This window comes from Erythrolamprus reginae, chromosome Z, assembly GCF_031021105.1.
Source record: "Erythrolamprus reginae isolate rEryReg1 chromosome Z, rEryReg1.hap1, whole genome shotgun sequence".
NCBI classification, from domain to species: Eukaryota; Metazoa; Chordata; class Lepidosauria; order Squamata; family Dipsadidae; genus Erythrolamprus; species Erythrolamprus reginae.
In genome coordinates, this window is record NC_091963.1 from 21,261,486 (window position 1) to 21,281,452 (window position 19,967).

General features: G+C 42.3%; 1 protein-coding gene across 2 annotated transcripts in view; it reads left to right on the forward strand.

The window, feature by feature from the left end:
- The first annotated feature begins 10,135 nt into the window (after positions 1 to 10,135).
- EPC1 (enhancer of polycomb homolog 1) overlaps positions 10,136 to 19,967 on the forward strand; it is an 89,679-nt gene continuing 79,847 nt past the window's right edge. The window contains exons 1-2 of one of the 2 annotated variants that reach the window (XM_070728748.1): positions 10,136 to 10,253; positions 10,939 to 11,154. The gene's annotated coding sequence lies outside the window, so the exon portion shown is untranslated. Of the gene's footprint in view, positions 11,155 to 19,967 lie in introns of both variants that reach the window. The other variant, XM_070728746.1, reaches the window with a different exon arrangement.

Below are 19,967 nucleotides of genomic sequence, written 5' to 3' on the forward strand. Positions count from 1 at the left end.
ATTATTATTATTATTATTATTATTATTAGATTTGTATGCCGCCCCTTTCCGACTTGCTGATGTCATTGATCCATTTTGCTTTAGATCTCTTTCATGGACACTTTTTATCAAGTGGGATCCATTCTATGACTGCTTTGGTCCACCTATCATCAGTTTTTCTTACTATGTTACTGTTCTGTCTGGGTTTTCCCAGACCTCCACACCCACTGAAAAAACAGCCAGACACTCTGGTAAAATCCAAAAGTATTTTATAGCAGGAAAAAATAAGCACAAAGGAAAACCTGTCTTCACAGCAGACAGGTTACAATACGTTACAACAGGGTCCTGATGTCCAGTCAATTTCACAAGCTTCTTGCTGGCACACCCCCCCAAGGTTTCAATAGTCCAAGGCACAAACCAGGATTGTAGCCACCAAAGTTCACAGACAGGTCTCACGAATCTCCAAGATAAAACTCCACAAGCCAGGAAGGGTGGGGCCGCCTTTTATCCTTTCCCAAGCACCACACCCAAACCCAGCTGTGACCTCTAATGCTGGAAATACCTAGCCAATTGAGTTCGTCTCTGATTAGCTCTCCTTTGTCGCATATCTATGATGTCATGAGCATCTTCCCCCAGGGAATCCAGGCTGCTTGCTGGGGAGAGCTCCCCCTGGTGGAACTCTGGCTGTCCTTCTTCTTCAGCCTGGGATTCCGCTTCCTCGTCAGTCTGCACCTCCTGGTCCTCAGCCTCTCCCTCTGAGCTGGAAGCCGACAGCAAATCAGCCATTCCCGGAGGGGTCCCAGGCTGAACCACAACACCATCCCCCCGCGGAAGGCCCCTCCCCACCTGCCAGCGGAGAGGACGCGGTTTCTGAGGGAACTGGGCGTGAAAAGCCCGAAGAAGATCGGGAGCGTCCAACAACGCCGCTTCCACCCAGGAGCAGTCATCCGGATCCCCCTCTACCCATTGCACCTTGTACTGGAAACACCCATCCACCCAACGGGAATCCACAACGTCATGTACCATAGCTTCAGGGAGGTGATCACGAACACACGGGGCAGGAAACACGGGAACATTGGGACGGAGCGGACAATCGGGAGGGACAGGGACTAGCAGCGAACGGTGAAACACAGGGTGAACCCGCAAGTTGTCCGGCAGGGTGAGCCGGTAAGCCACCGGATTAATCACCCGCTCAACGGGAAAAGGACCCAGGAACCGGGGATCTAGTTTGTGCCGGGGTAATTCAGAGGCTACATATTTCGTGGACAACCACACCTGATCCCCCACCACCAAGGGGGGCACATCCCGTCTGGAGCGATCAGCCACCCTCTTGTAGTCCTCCTTGGCTTTATTCAGGTATCTCTTCACCATCTCGTGAACCGCCTGCAGCTCTGAGAGAAAGTCCTCAGCAGCAGGCACCGGGGAATCTAGGAGGGTCAAGGGAAAGAAGCGAGGGTGAAATCCATAATTTGCGAAAAAGGGCGTGAGCCGGGTCGATGAGTGACGGGAATTGTTGAAAGCGAACTCCGCTACAGGGATAAACCGGGACCAATCCGTCTGGCGATCCGCCACTACACACCGCAGGTATTGTTCCAATATCCCGATCACTTTTTCTGTACCGCCATCGGTCTGGGGGTGCTGCGTCGAGGCGAGGCACACGGACACATTCAGGGCCGACATCAATTCCCGCCAAAACCGGGCTGTGAATTGTGTGCCCCTATCAGAGACCACTCGATCCGGAAGCCCATGTAACCGAAACACGTGACTAATAAACATTTGAGCCGTGAGTTGGGCAGTGGGCACCCTAGTGCAAGGGACAAAATGCACCATCTTGGTGAGCATGTCCATCACCACCATGACTACCGTGAAACGAGCAGAGGAAGGCAAATGAGTGACAAAGTCAATGGACATGGCACCCCAGGGTCTCTCAGGCGTGGGCAAAGGTTGCAGTAATCCCGGTGGGGCTCCAGTCACCCCCTTGGCCGTACGACACTGGACACAGGTGGCCACATAGGAATGCACATCATCTTGGAGGCGTGGCCACCAGAATGTCCGAGAGACTAGCTCCAATGTTTTAAACAGACCAAAATGCCCCGCCACTGGACAGTCATGACACTGGGTCATAATCAACCCTCTCACTGGGCCGGAGGGAACATACAGCTGCCCCCGGTACCGAAGCAGACCGTCTTGAAACGTCCATGGGGAATTGGGTGTTAACTCCCGCACTCTCTGCGCTACAAACCCATCCTCACGCTGCGCCTCCCGTAAACGGTGACGCAAGTCTACTGGGTCCTGAGTGGCAGCCAAAGCTGCAGGGGGTAACACTGTCTGCAGAGGGGCCAGCTCCTTCGGGTGCGTGTATTCTGGCTTGCGCGACAAGGCATCCGCTCGGGGGTTCTGGGCACTGGGAGTGTACCTGATGCGGAAATTGAACCGCGCGAAAAAGAAAGACCAGCGGATCTGTCTCTGGTTTAATTTCCGGGCCGTCTGCAAATACTCAAGGTTCCGGTGATCCGTCCGTACCTCGATTTGATGACGGGCCCCCTCCAGGTAATGCCGCCAATGCTCAAAGGCGGCCTTCACCGCTAGAAGTTCCTTCTCCCAAATAGTATAGTTCCTTTCCGAGGGAGACAGCTTCCGGGAGAAGTAGGCACACGGAAACAACATGTCACCGGGCCGATGGGCTTGGAGAAGCACTGCGCCAACCGCTACATCTGAAGCGTCGGTTTCTAACACAAACGGCTGAGCGGGATCAGGATGGCGCAGAAGCGGTTCCGCCATGAACGCCGCTTTCAGGGCATCAAAAGCCCGCTGTTCCGCCTCCCCCCAACCAAATGGGACTTGTTTTTGTAACAACCGAGTCAAGGGCGTGGTTAACGTGGCATACCCCGGAACAAAAGCCCGATAGTAGTTTGCAAACCCCAAAAGACGTTGTACGTCTTTCACCCGTCGTGGAGGTTGCCAAGACTGAAGTGCGGCCACTTTGTTCGGGTCCATGGAAATGCCACCTGGAGATAAAATGTGCCCCAGGAATTCGACGGTAGTCTGGAAGAATTGGCACTTCTCCAGCTTGGCATACAACTGCTGCTCCCGCAACCGGAGCAGGACCCGGCGCAAATGGGTCAAATGCAAGGCATGGTTCGGGGAATACACTAAAATGTCATCAAGGTAAATCACCACAAAATGGTCCAACATGTCCCGGAACACGTCGTTCATCAGATGTTGAAACACGGCCGGGGCGTTGGTGAGGCCAAATGGCATCACTGTATATTCAAAGTGGCCGTAACGCGTGCCAAACGCTGTCTTCCACTCATCCCCGGCCCGCATCCGGACCAAATTATACGCACTGCGCAAATCGATTTTGGTGAATACCGTTGCCGTCCGCAACCGGTCCATGAGTTCAGGGATCAAGGGCAAGGGGTACCTATTCCGCACTGTGATGGCGTTAAGGCGGCGATAGTCACAGCAGAGGCGAAGATCGCCTGTTTTCTTTTTCACGAACAAAACAGGGGCAGACAAAGGGGACTTGGATGGCCAAATAAATCCCTTGGCCAGATTCTTTTCCACAAACTCCTTGAGAGCCACAAGCTCCGGCTCGGACATGGAGTACAAACGACCAGCCGGGAGCTTGGCGTCAGGGAGCAGGTCAATGGCACAGTCATACGTCCGATGTGGTGGTAGCCGATCCGCCTCTTTTTCGTTGAACACATCGGCGAATTCCTCGAGGCAACGGGGTAATTGAATCGCGGGAACTACTGGGCCGTGGGCTGCGCACACATGTCGGTGATGGTCCACGCACTGCAAACTGGAGAAGGTGACCAAGTTCTGAGACCACACCACCTGTGGGTCATGTGCACGCAGCCATGACAACCCCAACACGAGGGGAAAATGAAGCCCCTTGGTAACATAAAACTGTAGGGCCTCCTCATGAGTTCCGATGCACATCCGCACCGGCAGGGTCTGGAAACGGATGGGACCAGCCAACAAAACCCGCCCATCGATAGTCTCCACAGTTAATGGCGGGGTAACAGGACAAAGGGGCAAGGAATGACGTTGGGCAAAGGCTTCGTCTAAGAAGTTCGTCGTCGCCCCCGAATCCACAAGGGCCAACGCGGGGTAAGTCCGAGTCCGTTGCGCGATATGCAAGGTCACCGCAAGCGTCAGGTGTCGAAACGGTCCAAATTCGGGAGTCGTGGAGTCAGACGAAAGTGGGATCCCCGCCCGACCTAGTGTTGCCACCAAGCCGGGCCCCCCTCGTTTCCCGATCGTTCCGGCGACGGAGGACATCCAGACGAAGGCCCCGCCATCGGAGAGTTCAGGGCAGGAACGGGGACACCAGGGGTTGTCTCCTGTAACTGCACAGGGGACGCCATGGGAAGCACGGGAGGGCTGTAGGGTACAGGAACGACGGCAGCCACGGTGCTCCGCCTCTTGTGGGGACAAACGACAGCAAAATGTCCCGGGGCCCCACAATAGAAGCACAACCCAGCTGCCCGCCGACGCCCTCGTTCCTCCGGGGTCTGTCGGGGTCGGGCGTAACTTACGTCCATCGGCTCCCCGGCAGCAACACGATCCATCAAGCGTGGAGGCAGCGCTGGTGAAAAACGTCGGGGCGCAGGGACCGGAGCCGGGGTGCTTACGGTTGACAACCCCCGCCGCGAAACAGGTGTCGGCGGGACGCCTGATGCACGGGGGTTGGACCGTCCCGCTCGACGGACTTCCCTGGCCAACAGCCTGGCCTCTATTGCCAAGCAATGCCGCTCCAAACCGTCCAACGTGCCGGGCATCACCTCATGCACTAAAGCGTCCAACATCGTGTCAGATAGTCCATCTTGAAAGGCCTCGATCAGGGCAGCCTCATTCCACTGGACTTGCCCGGCCAGAGACCTAAAGTCAGCCATATAGTCCACCAGGGGGCGCGAACCCTGGCGTAATTGCTTCAGCGCCCGCGTGGCCGTTTGTTCCTGCACCGGGTCCGCAAATTGGTGACGCAGCAAGTCACAAAAAGCATTGGTCCTGGAGTAGCGGATCATCCCGGGCCAGGTAAGGTGCCACCCACGACGCTGCAGGGCCAGCCAATAAACTGCACAGAAACGCCACCTTGTGGTCATCCCCTGGGAAGTGCATCATCTGCGCGTTGATAAAAAGCTGCACCTGGCTCTGGAACGCAGAAAACAGCCGCCGGTCCCCCCAGAACTTTTCCGGCATCGCCACAAAACATTTCCTTCTGGGCAAAGGTGCTGGAGGTGGTACCACAGGTGCCGCCTGGGGTGGGGCCGCCTGGGACAAAACCTCCACTTGACGTTGTAATAACAAGACTGTCTGGGTCAAGTGAGCAATGTCCCCTCGCAACTCTGCAAAGACAGCCTGCATGTCAGCTGCAGAAACATCCATGGTGACAGGCAAAAACAGGAAGCCGACAAACAAAAGAAGTCCAACCAGGAACCAGCAGCAAAGAGCAAGGAACAAAACAACCAAACCACCCCTCCAAAATAAGCACCAGGTGTCTGGTGGTTGGTGGAGTTTTATTCTGTTCTGTCTGGGTTTTCCCAGACCTCCACACCCACTGAAAAAACAGCCAGACACTCTGGTAAAATCCAAAAGTATTTTATAGCAGGAAAAAATAAGCACAAAGGAAAACCTGTCTTCACAGCAGACAGGTTACAATACGTTACAACAGGGTCCTGATGTCCAGTCAATTTCACAAGCTTCTTGCTGGCACACCCCCCCAAGGTTTCAATAGTCCAAGGCACAAACCAGGATTGTAGCCACCAAAGTTCACAGACAGGTCTCACGAATCTCCAAGATAAAACTCCACAAGCCAGGAAGGGTGGGGCCGCCTTTTATCCTTTCCCAAGCACCACACCCAAACCCAGCTGTGACCTCTAATGCTGGAAATACCTAGCCAATTGAGTTCGTCTCTGATTAGCTCTCCTTTGTCGCATATCTATGATGTCATGAGCATCTTCCCCCAGGGAATCCAGGCTGCTTGCTGGGGAGAGCTCCCCCTGGTGGAACTCTGGCTGTCCTTCTTCTTCAGCCTGGGATTCCGCTTCCTCGTCAGTCTGCACCTCCTGGTCCTCAGCCTCTCCCTCTGAGCTGGAAGCCGACAGCAAATCAGCCATTCCCGGAGGGGTCCCAGGCTGAACCACAACAGTTACTAGCCCATTTCATTTAAATACTTTTACTGTCTTGGTGATAAAGGAAATTAAACAGCATGTTAAATATGGTTGGCAGGTATTCAGCAAACTAAGCATAATTTTCAGGAACAACGTCCACCACATCTGAAAGGTTTTTGATCAATGTGTGCTACCTGCTCTAACATATGTTGGTGAATCATGGACACAAACTTCACAATACTAAATCAATGAGTGGCATAAAGAGACTATACATGCCTAGCATTACAAAACAAGATAAAACAACATGAATAAAAGTATATGATATCATGAATTGAATAATAGTGTTAAATGTTTATGATATAATGTGGCTACATTATTTGCCAAGGCATATGGGCTGCACATTGGACATGTCTGCTGTAGATGTGTTGGGGCATTGTAAGGGAATAAATGAGGCATCATCATAATCAGTAATCTGTCAAAATTCCAATCCCCTGCTTTTGATGAGTTTATCCAGGATGACATTTATAATTCAAGTCAACCAATTAATTTGGAAATCAACCTAACTAAAAATGGTCATCCCTGGCACAGAAAAAAATATTGAAATTGAGTTAAGAATCCATAAAGCAGAAGGTAAATGTTATTTGGGAAAATCAGAGATGCTCCATAGAAATTTAGCAGTAAGAAGAGTGTCTGACAATGTCAATACTGCAGGAAATCCTATATTTATTTTATTTATACTCATTAAGATGTTATCTATTCACAAAACTCTAAGAATCCTCCTATATTTAATTTATATTCAAATAATAATATTCACTTGGTGAATATTTACTTTATTTATATCAAGGAGCACATTTGCTGGGGAATTCCAGAAGTTGAAATGACCAAATTTGAAATACTGTACACTTATCTGCATCATTAAGAAATAGAACAGAATAAGAATTCATTCATTCATTCATTCATTCATTCATTCATTTATAATTATTTTGTTAGATTTATGAGACACCCAACTCCAAAATGGACTGTGGGTGATGTACATAGTAAAATTGTAATAACAATAAACTCCCCATAATAAAACCATAATAACAATATAACTCCCATTATTAAAAAACATTCAACAATTCTAGGCTGGAGCAGAATACTATAGCTCAATGGCCCCAAGCCTGCCAGCAAACCCATGTTTAAGGCATTTCAGAAGTCCAGGAAAGTGTGGACAGTGTGAATCTACAGAGGAAACTGATTCCAATGAGCCAGAACTGCCACAAACAAGGCCCTCCCCTGTGGTCTTCCAGTCAGCATTGTCTGGCTGATAGGACCCAGAAAAGGCCAACCCTGTGGTTTCTGATCGGCTGTTGGGAAGTGTGAGGCAGAAGATGATCCCATAGATAATCTGGTCCTAGACCATGTAGGCCTTTATAGGTGATAACCGACATCTTAAATTGCATATAGAGACCAATAGGAAGCCAATGCAGTTCACAGAGTGATGGAGTTACATGTGTGTACCTCAGTACACACATAATGGCTTGCGCAGCTGTGTTCTGGATCAATTATAGTCTCTGAACGCTCTTTAAGGGTAGCCCCGTGTATAGCACATTGCAATAGTCGAGTCCTGAGGTGACAACGGTATGAGTGACTGTGAGGAAAGCATCTCTATCAAGATAGGGCACCATTGGCACACAAGGCGAACCTGTGCAAAGGTCCCCAGCCACAGCTGAAAGATGTTCTAATTTCAGCTGGGGGTCCTCCTTGTTGTAGACCCATTCTGAGGTTAAAATCTTCCCCCTCCGAGTTATGGATAGACAGGCCAAACCCACAGCCATTCAGTCTTGTTGGGATTGAGTCGAGCCTGTGACTTCCATTCAGACCCTCACAGACTCCAGGCACCAACACATCATGTCCACTGCTTCGCTGAATTGACATAGGGTGGAAATGTACAGCTGAGTATCGTCAGCATACTGGTGGAAACTTACCCCACGTCATTGGATAATCTCACCCAGCAGTTTTATGTAGAAGTTAAACAGAAGGGGGGAGAGGACTGATCCCTGAAGCACCCCACAAAGGAGGAGTCTAGGAGTCGACCCCTGTCCCGTACCAACACTGACTGTGACTGGCCAGAGAGGTAGGAGGAGAACCACCATAATACGGTGCCTCTCACTCCCAACCCCTCCAATCGATGCAGAAGGATACCATGGTCAATGGTATCGAAAGCCTCTGAGAGGTCAAGAAACACCAAGATAGAAGAATCTCTACTAACTTGAGCCTGCCAGAGATCATCCATCAGTGGACCAAAGCAGTTTGAGGGCTGTAGCTGGGCCTGAAACCCAACTGATAAGGGTCTAGATAATCAGCTTAATCCAAGGACCGCTGGAGCGCTATGTCAACAACTTTCCCAATGAAAAGAAGGTTGGAGACAGGACAATAGTTTTTTCAAGTTAGCTGGATCCAGGGACGGCTTCTTGAGGAGGGGCCAAACCACAGCCTCTTTAAGTGGCTTTGGAAAGGACTCCTCTCTCAAGGAAGCATTAATCACTACCTTGATCCAGCCTCTCCAGCCTCGTATCATTTCCCTACTGGCCGAGACCAATTAGAAGGTTCTGTGAGAAATAGCACATGTATTAAACCCTTAAACACTGTACGGATTTCTATTGGTGCAGGTTATGAAAGATGTAATCACAGACAGCTCAAGGCTATCATGTTGTTGATCCTATTTTTTCAAAACGGATTCATTAGAAAATGATGTATAAAGAATAAAATATTTGATTAACATAATTTTACAGTTGTGAAATATTATGAGAATATATGAAAATATTTTAGGGGAACTACCATTTAAAATTAAGATTTAAAAGTTTATAATACAATCTGGAATAAAAGTTAGAAGCATAATAGGCCATTGTTAAGGGCTCCTGTTTGATTGACCACAGAAGTACTTCAAAGGATACATATTTCAGATCAATCTGTATGCGGGGGCAGTTTACTGGCATGTACCCTACTAGCAATGTTAGCTGGAAGAAAGAAAGGCCTCTTATTCTATAGAGTATCACTTGATCAAATAAAACGTCGGGAAGTTCTAATCTCTGTGGAATCCAAGAGATATGGCCAGGGACATCTAGAGCCTGGACAAAGTGATTATCCTGTACAGTACTTTATCATCTTCCTTTAGGCTCCTCCTCCTTGTCTCATTGAATAGTTTCAGGCTGCTTTGGTGGCAATACAGTACTGAGACAGGTTTGGTCATGAAAACCTGTGAACAAGTGGCAAGCAGCCCGTTTAAGCCCAGTGCAAGATAAGTAGGAGAATAAGCCCTAAAATTGGGAACCTCAAGATGAGGGGAATTTGTCAGGCAGAACTCAAAGTGATTTCCCACCTAGTGTGGGAAACCGAATAAAGATATCTGTATTTACATAGCAATTCTAACATTTAGGACAGGCTGTTTTTAAATGTCAAATTGCAAATGAATGTGTACGTTAATATTTTTAAAAAATTAATGATCAGGTATCCTTTTCTTAGGGGTACTAAATCATTAGCCTTGTAAATATTTCTTTGGAAAGGAGAAGATCGAATTTGTCGAATTTGCCACTTGGTTCTTCCTTTGTTTAGACCAAGCATTTCGTTTACGAGTTGTTTTTTTTTACCAGCTTCCACAGCAGCCAAGTACCTGATTGAGCTCACAAATCAAGACTCGGGTTATCAAATTTCCTAGCACTCTTAATTGAAACGCCTGCCAACGTAGGTGAAAGACCTTATACATATGTAAAGCAGGAAGTTCGAATTACATTGCCCGTAGAGTCTGAATGATTGACGGCTGTTTTTGAAGAAGGGCTCTCTGCAGCTAGGACAAGGGTTTGTGGGAGTCCCTTGCCCTTCCGATGACAAGGGGAGTTCGATCGTCCATTGTCCTCCGGGTTCTGATTTCTTTGGGCTTTCTGCCCTTTCGCAGAGGCCACGAGAAGGGTGTGTTCGTGTGTATGGGAGGGGGGGAGAGGGGCACAGTGGGAGGGTCCAAAAGAACTGAGTGCCACAGCCATTTTGTTTGTGGGCAGCATGGTCGAATTCTGTCAGTCAGTATAAGGAGGGGTTTTTAAATAGTCTTTGTGGAAGAATGATGCCTATTTCAAAGGATGTTTCTGTTGAAATGAATATCCTTAGGTTTCTATGACGGTAGGTACAGGATAACGTTTGGCGAGGGGGGGGGAATGAAGGAAAAAAAGCCCCATTCTTGCTGCTTGGGTAACCTCTCAATATCAACTCTGATTTTGTTTCAAACCCACTCACCAGATTATTTTAGGAGGCGTATCTTTCGACAAAGTATTTGTGGTTTCGCTTTAGAGTCCACCAGGCGCTTAGGAAATGTGGGGAAGGGAACAAGATTAATGAAAGTTTTTTTCAGTTGAACATAAAAGATAAATAAATATTTTAAGGTGGTAAGAGAAAAAAACACCCACAATTCTATATGGGAGGGCTCTGGTGTGTGTGGTATATATATGTGCGGGTGTATGCGCGCGCTTTTCTCTCTCCCCACCCCTATTCTCCCCCAGACCATCAAGGAGAGTTGATCATGTGAAGGAGACTTAGAAAAGGTTTTCAGCTCTTGTTCAGTAGAATCCTCCAAGTACAAAGCCTGGCCATTTGGTGGTTGGTTGCGTTGGGGTGTGTTTAAAATGGCACACTGCATTTCTGCATTTTTTCCAGGCTGCAGAAGAGGGGGGCGGGGGATAGTGCAGACTGTGTAGGGACACTGCCTTCCTAACCAATCAGAACACGCCTGTTTGCCATTACAAAGTTGTTAACCCCAGAGTCTTCTGGCTCCTGCTGCCTTTGCTTTTAATCTTCGGATATTTCTCAGGTTTATTCGAGTCCCCCCCACCTCGCCAGATATGGAGAAGAAACCTTCGGAAGCGGCTGCCGACCATGGGAAAGAGATTGTATTTTCATCTGTAAAGATTTTTAAAGATGTTGGATGATTCTTTCGCTGCCTGGAGCTGGTTGATTGCAAGCGAAAAACTATACACAGACTATTTCGTTCCAGTCGGGAAAAGGCAGCTGGCTGCTTCCTTTCGAGGTAAGTTTTCTAATCCTTCTCACACATACGCACACATATACACAAACACTTATAAAAACCGTCGAAATATTTCTTTCATATATGAATCAAATGTAGATTTTTTTTTTTTCAAATACGAGAGCTTTTAATTAATATGACAAAGGTTCGTTCGTTATTTTGACTATTAGGAACAATCGTGTTACTGTCTTCATGATGAATAAATTAGATCCCAACATTTGAGTCGTTGATGGAACTGCCAACAACAGAGATCTTTTCAAGGTGGAGTTGGAGTCTCCAGAGAGAATAATTGTGTCTGGAGCAGAACACTTATTTTTACAAAAGAGGAACTAAGTACATCGATAAAAAATGTGCTTCAGTTTATTTGAGTGAGATTAATTGGGAAAAGGCTCCTTAAATTGGATTGTTGAAAACTACCCTTCATATAATGAAGGAGGAGATTGATATGCAAGATTTACATTGAGTCATGTCTGTTACTAAACATTGGCCTTTTATTCCCCAATCAGCTCTTTTTTTCTTTTGTTACTTGCTTTAAAACCTTTCTATAAAAAATATGAATGATGGCACTGCATTGAAGTGTGGTGTTCTTTTGAGAAAATTCATTTATTAGACATTTTGTAATTTGGGGCATTTTTCTGGTTTTTTTATTTGTATACAGTGGGAATTTTTGTTTTGTTTTGTATTGATCTGTGTTGGTGGCGCTGTGGTGCTCCTAAACAATTTATGTTCGTTTCACCAAGAAAAGAGGGGGGCAGAGAAAGGTGGGGCAAGATTTGATCTATTGTATCATAATATTTTCTTCTTCTAACAAACCCAGCTTTAAATATTAATACATGTGTTATAGTTTGGATCATGTACAATATATGTAATAATCAATATACTTGGAAGTTCTGTGTACAGCATAACAGATTGTTGTCCTTTGTTGTTCTGTGAGACTAGAGGCGGGTTTGGGTTTTTGTTACTCACTTTAAAAAATCTGAGGTATGTGGAGAACTAATTCATTATTTAGTCCTGGTTTTAGCTTTTCTTTAAAAATATTTTCTAGTAGCTAAAACCAATTTTATATTCTCTGTAAAAAATGACTTTTTATTGTGCTATAGATTTATTGTGCTATGAGATTAATTTTTTTCATAATACTTGGAGAAGTCTTAAACCCTTTATTTTTCATTTTACAAGTTTTTTTTAAAAATCCAACCAAACACAGTTTGGGATTGGCTTTTTAAAAAAAGTGTGTATTTTTAAAATTTACTGTAGATAATATGTTTTAATTAAGAATAGGAATAAAGTTGAAAGGACAAATATAAAATAAATTTAAAAATTAAATAGTTTTTCATCTATTTTGAATACACAAACCATATATACATACTTAGATACATATATTAAGAATCAAATACCTGTTTCCTAGAAATATTTGTAATTCACACAGTATAAACAAAAAGATGCAAGAAAGCTGTAAAGATACATATATAGATGAACAATTCATAAAACGATTTACATTATATAATTTGAAATGATCAAAATATCTGAGAAAATGCAACAGGTTAATAAATCTATTAAAGTATGGAAAAGAAAGGAATTTTTGTTTTTAATTTCTCAGTGTAGTTAATGTGAAGTTCTTTGAATAATTTATATAAGTTTTATAAAAGAGACTTTTAAATAGAGGATGTTGTGTGTAGAAAAATACTAGTTGACATTAAACTTGTTCTTCCAAAATAGTTCTTTCTTGAAACAGAAGCAATATTTATTTACAGATTTAAATGGCACCTTGTAGGAGCGTATTTTGAGTGTTTCATAATTAATATTACTTAAATCACATTATTCTTAATTAAAACATGTGACTAAATTGTAACATAAGAATTTATATGGTTTAGTTCCCTATTTAGCTTATTAAATCTATATTTAATAACAGTTACAGTATTTCTACTAAGCAGAATATGCTTTCATTGATTATGGCCTCACTATATAATAACAATGGTTCTTTGAAAAGACCAAACATGGATGTTCTCTTACAGATCTAGGAATGCAACTCATGCAGCTTCCATCTCAATAAAATGTGGCAGTGCAGCATATGATTGCACCATACAGTGAACAGCTACCTTAATATATGGGTGCAGCCTCTATAACAATTAGTACTGGAAGAAAAGGTGTTTAAATGTTTGGCTTTGGGAAACCAGTTGTTGAGGTAGAGACTTCTATTTACCCCCCATTCTGTATGCACCCTGATAGAAAAGATTGCATTCAGACATATATTGTGCAAAAGATAGCATATTTGCTTTTTGTTAAACTTGTATCATATATGCATTAAATTTTCAAATGATCCAGAACAATATATAAGAAAGATACATGTACTTGTAGATTATTTTTTATGTTTTTAAATCACAAGATTTTTAAGAGGTTTACTAACAGTTAAATCCTTTAAAATTTACTAGCTCCTAGGATTGCAAAACATTTGGAATTGAGACTTTTTCATGATTCTAGACAGGTACTGACCAGTAAGGTAAATCAGCTTTAATTCATATATACATTGATTAAGTCAGGTTTTTAAGCTATTTCGTTAAAATACAATTAATAGACCCTTGATTGTTATAATGTAAAAATTCTTTTTTTCAGATGGAATAGTAGAAAAGCTAGATTTACTAGCAAATAAATTGAAGAAATAATTTGTCCAGTTTATTATTTCATAAATAAATCATTGAGTTACTCTCTTGCATTGTCTTACATCATGTTAGGCTGAATTATATGATGTAGAGATTATAACTGACATGGCGGCTAATAAGAATGAAGAAGGGAAATTATTAAACTGACTCTGGATGCATAAGGGTAAGTTTGATAGGATGAGGAATGAAGAGATCAGAAAAGGTAATTAAGATAGACAGTTCTAATGTATAATTGTGGGTGTTTTTTCAAAGAGAGATATGAGTAATTTTCCATCAAAAATTATTGGAAGGCCAAAAAAAAAACTATAGAAAAAGACTAGAAACTTAAAAAGCATTAAAAATTAACTAGCATAAAAATGGGAAAAGTGTTCTTTAAAATTTTTTGTTAAATTATACTTTATGGCTGTGGTTCTCAGTCTGTGGTGTGCAGAAGCCTGGGAGGCCGTGATGTCATCAAAAGACTTGAAAAAATGTTATGATTTATATCTTGAGTTATCTTGGGGTCTGTAGCTATGGCCCCAGACCACAAAATGTATTTAAAGGGGAAGGGAAGTATATGGAAAGTTTGCTTTAAGGTATTATTCTACAGATGGCAGGAAAAAACTTCCATGGTAAAACTTTACACGGTCCACCTTTCATAGCATTTTGGAATCAAAGTTTAGCTTTCCTTCTGAATAACTACAAATGAGTCTGCACATATCTAAAATTTCAGAATAGGATTTGTACTTTAAAACAGATTATTTGAAAAAATTATCTTACTGCATTAATATTTCTAATCATATTACAGTTTTTATTGTGCAATTCTAGTTACATTTATTACTCTTATTGATACTTTTTTTGTGAATAATGGTCAATGTTTATTTTCGGAACTTAATTGACAGAAGCCTTAAATCAAGGAATGCTTCAAAGACTATTAATACTTGTATTGGTAAAATGAACAACTGATACTGAAAAGGTGCCAATTTGTATTTGCTGTGTGATGTAGCATAATAAATAACAAAAAGTAGGTTATCCTCAGTTGTCATTTCAAAATGACTAGTTATTGATATTTCAATTTAAGGCAGAATGCAAGAAAATATCTATGGATGGATCTCAGCCATTATAATTAGAGAGTCAAAATGGCACGTGCAATGGACTTCTCACTTTGAATAATATTTTTGATGATTTGATCCAATAAATTATAATGAAGGGTGATAAATTTTAGTCCTTTCTGTATTCAACTCATTGTTATAGTTCTATCTTCACTATTAACTGAATCAAAAGCCAATGCAAGTTAATTTTATATTTTCTCACAAGATAGTTGCATTGCATTCAACTTACTTCCAGATAAGTATTTGTGAAAAAGTGTCTTCAGGCTGTCCATGCTGTCCGAAAGGAAGTCGCCTGTCCCTTCCTGTACAGAGATGAGTAGAAAGCTTAAAAAGGTTCTTACATGCATATTCCCACTGAATTTACTACTGTTCAATCCTGAAGAACATTTTATTTCCTAACATTTTAATAATATTGGATCAGTCTATGACTATAATAAGTCTTCAATTACATTATGAGGTTCAAAATGGCTGTAGATGTAGTAGTGATATCTGAAGGAGCCTGTGTTGCTTGTTTTCTTATCTAAATACATGTGGATTTGATAATGAACGCTTGGATAAATTAATTCAAGTAATCAAATACAGTGATACCTCGTCTTACAAACCCCTCGTCATACAAACTTTTCGAGATACAAACCTGGGGTTTAAGATTTTTTTGCCTCTTTTTCCAAACTATTTTCACCTTACAAACCCAAGCCGCTGCCACTGGGATGCCCCGCCTCCGGACTTATGTTGCCAGCGAAGCACCTGTTTTTGGGCTGCTGGGATTTCCCTGAGGCTCCCCTCCATGGGAAACACCACCTCCGGACTTCGGTGTTTTTGTGATGCTGGAGGGAAATCCCAGCAGTGCAAAAACGGGTGCTTCGCTGGCAAGGGAAGTCTGGAGGTGGGGTTTTGAGGACTTCCGTGTTTTTGTGATGCTGCAATTTCACTGAGGCTCCCCTCACTGGGAAACCCCACCTCCGGACTTCCGTTGCCAGCAAAGCACCCGTTTTTGCACTGCTGGGATTCTCCTGCTGGGATTCCCCTGCAGCATCACAAAAACATGGAAGTCCGGTGGGGTTTCCCATGGAGGGGAGCCTCATGGGAATTCCAGCAGCGCAAAAGGGGTGAGTTTTGGGCTTGCATGCATTAATCACTTTTCCATTGATTCCTATGGGAAGTATTGTTTCACCTTATAAACCTCATCCCAGAACCAATTAAGTTCGTAAGACGAGGTATCACTGGACTTTATGAGATCCTATACTAATTGGATCATTCTTTGTTTCATAAATATAAAAATCCGTTTTCAATAGTGGAATGTGCAAATGTGTATCTATAACAAATGTGCAATCTCAACTGTTAGTCTCTTTTGTATATTTCTACGGAGAACAAAAATCAATGTGCTAAGCATGCCTGAATTTTTATTTTATTGTTCAGATATTGTAATATTCATGTCAGTGGTTATCAAACATTTTGGTCTCAGACACCCTTTACATTCCTAAAAGTGATTGACTCCAAATATCTGGTTTATGTGTTCTATATCTTTCAATATTTACTGTACAATATTAAAAATTAAAACTGACAATTTTTAAAATATTTATTTGACTTTGCAAACCCCCTGAAAGGATCTTGGGGATCTCCAGGTGTCCCTAGACTTCAATTTAAGAACTACTGGTCTTTGACATGTGCTCTTCCCATGTGCTCTTGGGGATCTCCAGGTGTCCCTAGACTTCAATTTAAGAACTACTGGTCTTTGACATGTGCTCTTCTGTGCTTTTTTAAACTTTTATGTTGCATTATATTCTCATTACTACTATTCTAGTTGGTCACCATCTCCTAAATCAAGAGCATGCAGTTTTTCCACAGGCCAGTTTAGAAATTTGGACTTTGTGGAGGTACAAATCAATAAACTATGAAGTTGCGCATGCATGCACATATGTACATTTAAAAAAAATAGCATTGCAGTTATACTTATTTGCCTATGATTTTCAATTTCCACTTGATGTCATGCAAGCCAGAGATTGGGTGTTCCCTGGGGCCATAAAATGCCTAGGTCTGTTCTAACTAATATTAGCTGTCTCAAAATTTATTTAGAAATTGAGAAACATTGATGACAATGAAGATTCTTAAAATAATTAGATAATGTCCTGGTACCCCAAAACAAGATTGGGATGAAGTGTTTAAAAAAGCAATAGATCTTTATAGTGGTGACAGATAAATGATTATAGTTGGGTGGTATCATTCTAGTACGGCTACACAGAGTAGTGTACTTTTCAGTTTACATCTCTAGGAGAAAGCCTTATATATTTTATTTATATATTTATATTACATGTACACACACATGTACGTGTGTGTGTTAGAATATAATAGTCCTCTATATATTAATTCAAAACTTAAGACATCTAAGGGGAAAGAGAGAGCTAGAGCAAAAATGAATTGGTTAGAGCGTTTCTGGATTTATCTTCCATGTTAGAAGCAATATCTTAATTGTGACGATAACCAGATTCTCTGGTTATAACTGAATCCTTAGTCATTGCATCTATATTATCATATCGATTCAATTAAGATTTATAATGAAAAGTAGAAGGGAAAATTTATCACCCCTTTGCACCAATGTCTACATAATTCAGGTCATTGTTGTCCCAAAGATGCTTCAAAAGGTCACTGGATTTTTCTGGTTTTCCTTTGAAGTCGTTTCACTTCTCATCTAAGAAAACTTCTTCAGCTTCAACTGAATGGTGGGGAACGGAAGAGTGGTCATTTGCATTCTTTTAGAGAGTTGTTGAGGGTATTTAGAGGTTTGTCTGTGTCCTAAGGGTCACCTAAATCAGTGTTTTTCAACCAGTGTGCTGCGGCACACTAGTGTGCCATGAGACATGGTCAGGTGTGTCGTTGGGAAATTAAACAGGAGTCCGCAAACTACCATTCCTGCTAGGATATCCCTTTTGTGTTCATCAAAACAGGCCCAGGTTTCACGCTGAGTATAAATACATTTAGAAACTATATTATTAATTACAGTGTTCCCTCGATTTTCGCGGGTTCAAACTTCGCGAATAGCCAATACCACGGTTTTTCAAAAAATATTAATTAAAAAATACTTTGCGGTTTTTTTCCTATACCACGGTTTTTCCCACCCGATGATGTCATATGTCATCGCCAAACTAATAATTTTTGCAAATAAATAGCAAAAAAAATAATTATTGTTAATAAATAATTATGTTTATAAATATCAGGATCACTAAGTGTCTTATTCAATGGTGAGTACCAGTAATAATGGTGAGTAAATGGTTGTTAAGTGAATAGGAAATGGTAATTTAAGGGTTTAAAGTGTTAAGGAATGGCTTGTGATACTGTCCATAGCCAAAAATGGTGTATTTACTTCCGCATCCCTACTTCGCGGAAATTCGACTTTCGCGGGCGGTCTCGGAACGCATCCCCCGCGGAAATCGAGGGAACACTGTATAAGTATAATATGTATTGTGTTAGAGTGTCATTTTGTGTCATTTTGATTGGTGGTGTTCCCCAGGATTTTGTAAATGTAAAAAATGTGTCGTAGCTCAAAAAAGGTTGAAAATCACTGACCTAAATAGTGCAAACAAATGTGGAGCCTTCTTGGAAATGCTGAAAGGACTGTGTTGTAGAGCGGTGCTTTCGGTAGGATGTTTTCTGCCACTGTGCCTTTCAGTACTGAACACAGGAGCAGCTATCAGGGTTGAGTATGTTGTCTGCATCTCGAACTGAAGCAGAAATGGTTCCTATAGTTTGCAGTTTTTCTGGAAATCCATTTATACTCCTGCACTATTTGAAGGGCATCCATCTCAAAGTAAATAGCTAAAATGTCTTTGGCTTCCTGCAGAAAGCACAGTTCTATAACGCAGTCCTTTCAGCAGTTCCAAGAAGGCTCTCCACATCCATTTGCACTACTCAGGTGAGACTGAGGACATAGACAAACATCCAAGTAGCCTCAAAAAACTCTCTAAAATAGTGCAAATGCAGAACAAAGACTTATGACTTGGGATAAATGGAGATTCTCAGTAATCCAGGTCGATTTTCCCAAAGGTATTTTTTTAGGAGGCAACTGGACTTTTTTTTTCTTTGAAGACATTTTGCTTCTCATCCAGGAAGCTTCTTCAGCTCTGACTAGAAGAAAACATCCTTCAGCCAAAAAAGTACCAGACCCTATGCTATTCAAATGATCCCGGGACAAAGATAAACCATCAAGTGGCCTCAATAGTATCTAAAATAATGCAAATGATCAGCTTGTCTGCAAGAACAAGCTCAGAGTCCTCGGAGAGGGGCGGCATACAAATCTAATAAATAATTAATTAATAAATAATTAAATAAATCCTTCCGTTCTCCACCATCCAGTCAGAACTGAAGAATTTTCTTGGATGAGAAGTGAAATGTCTTCAAAGATAAACAAGAACATCCACTTGCCTATTGAAAAAACACTCTTGGGACTCTTGCACCAATCTATACCACTCATACTGCTGGTGCCCTGTATTAATTGGAACTGATTTAATTGTAATTCTGATAAACACAGAAAAATCACTATTGATGCTCGGCTTAGTTCAGCCCTAGAAAAGATGGAACAAAAGTGGGCAAATAACAAATCTGAATAGGGGCATCTTCCTGAACTTAAATATGTTTTCCTTGCTTTTTTTCAATTACGAGCAGTGATCATCTTGACTAAAAATGTCAGCTCTAAAACAGAGATTCAGCTAATTAAGCATCTGGTCAATAACAGCCAACAAATGTATAGATATGAAATTAATACTTGTCATGTATTCAGTTCATCTCAGCATTTTGCATTCAGAGGTATTGATGTGCTTACAAATAGCATTCCTAAGTAGGGACAAACATTACTGGTTTTTGTAAGGAAGGGCGTCCATGGAAGAATATGAGGAAACTGAATGACAAGGACCTAATTATACAATTGACATACTTGTGTGATTTGCAGGTCATTTTGTTTACTACATATCATTTTGACATCACTGCAGTTTACTACTGACATTGTCTCGGTTCAGACACATTAATTTTATTCTTAAATATTTTAGTTATGCATTTGAGGGGAAACAAGCAGGAGGAC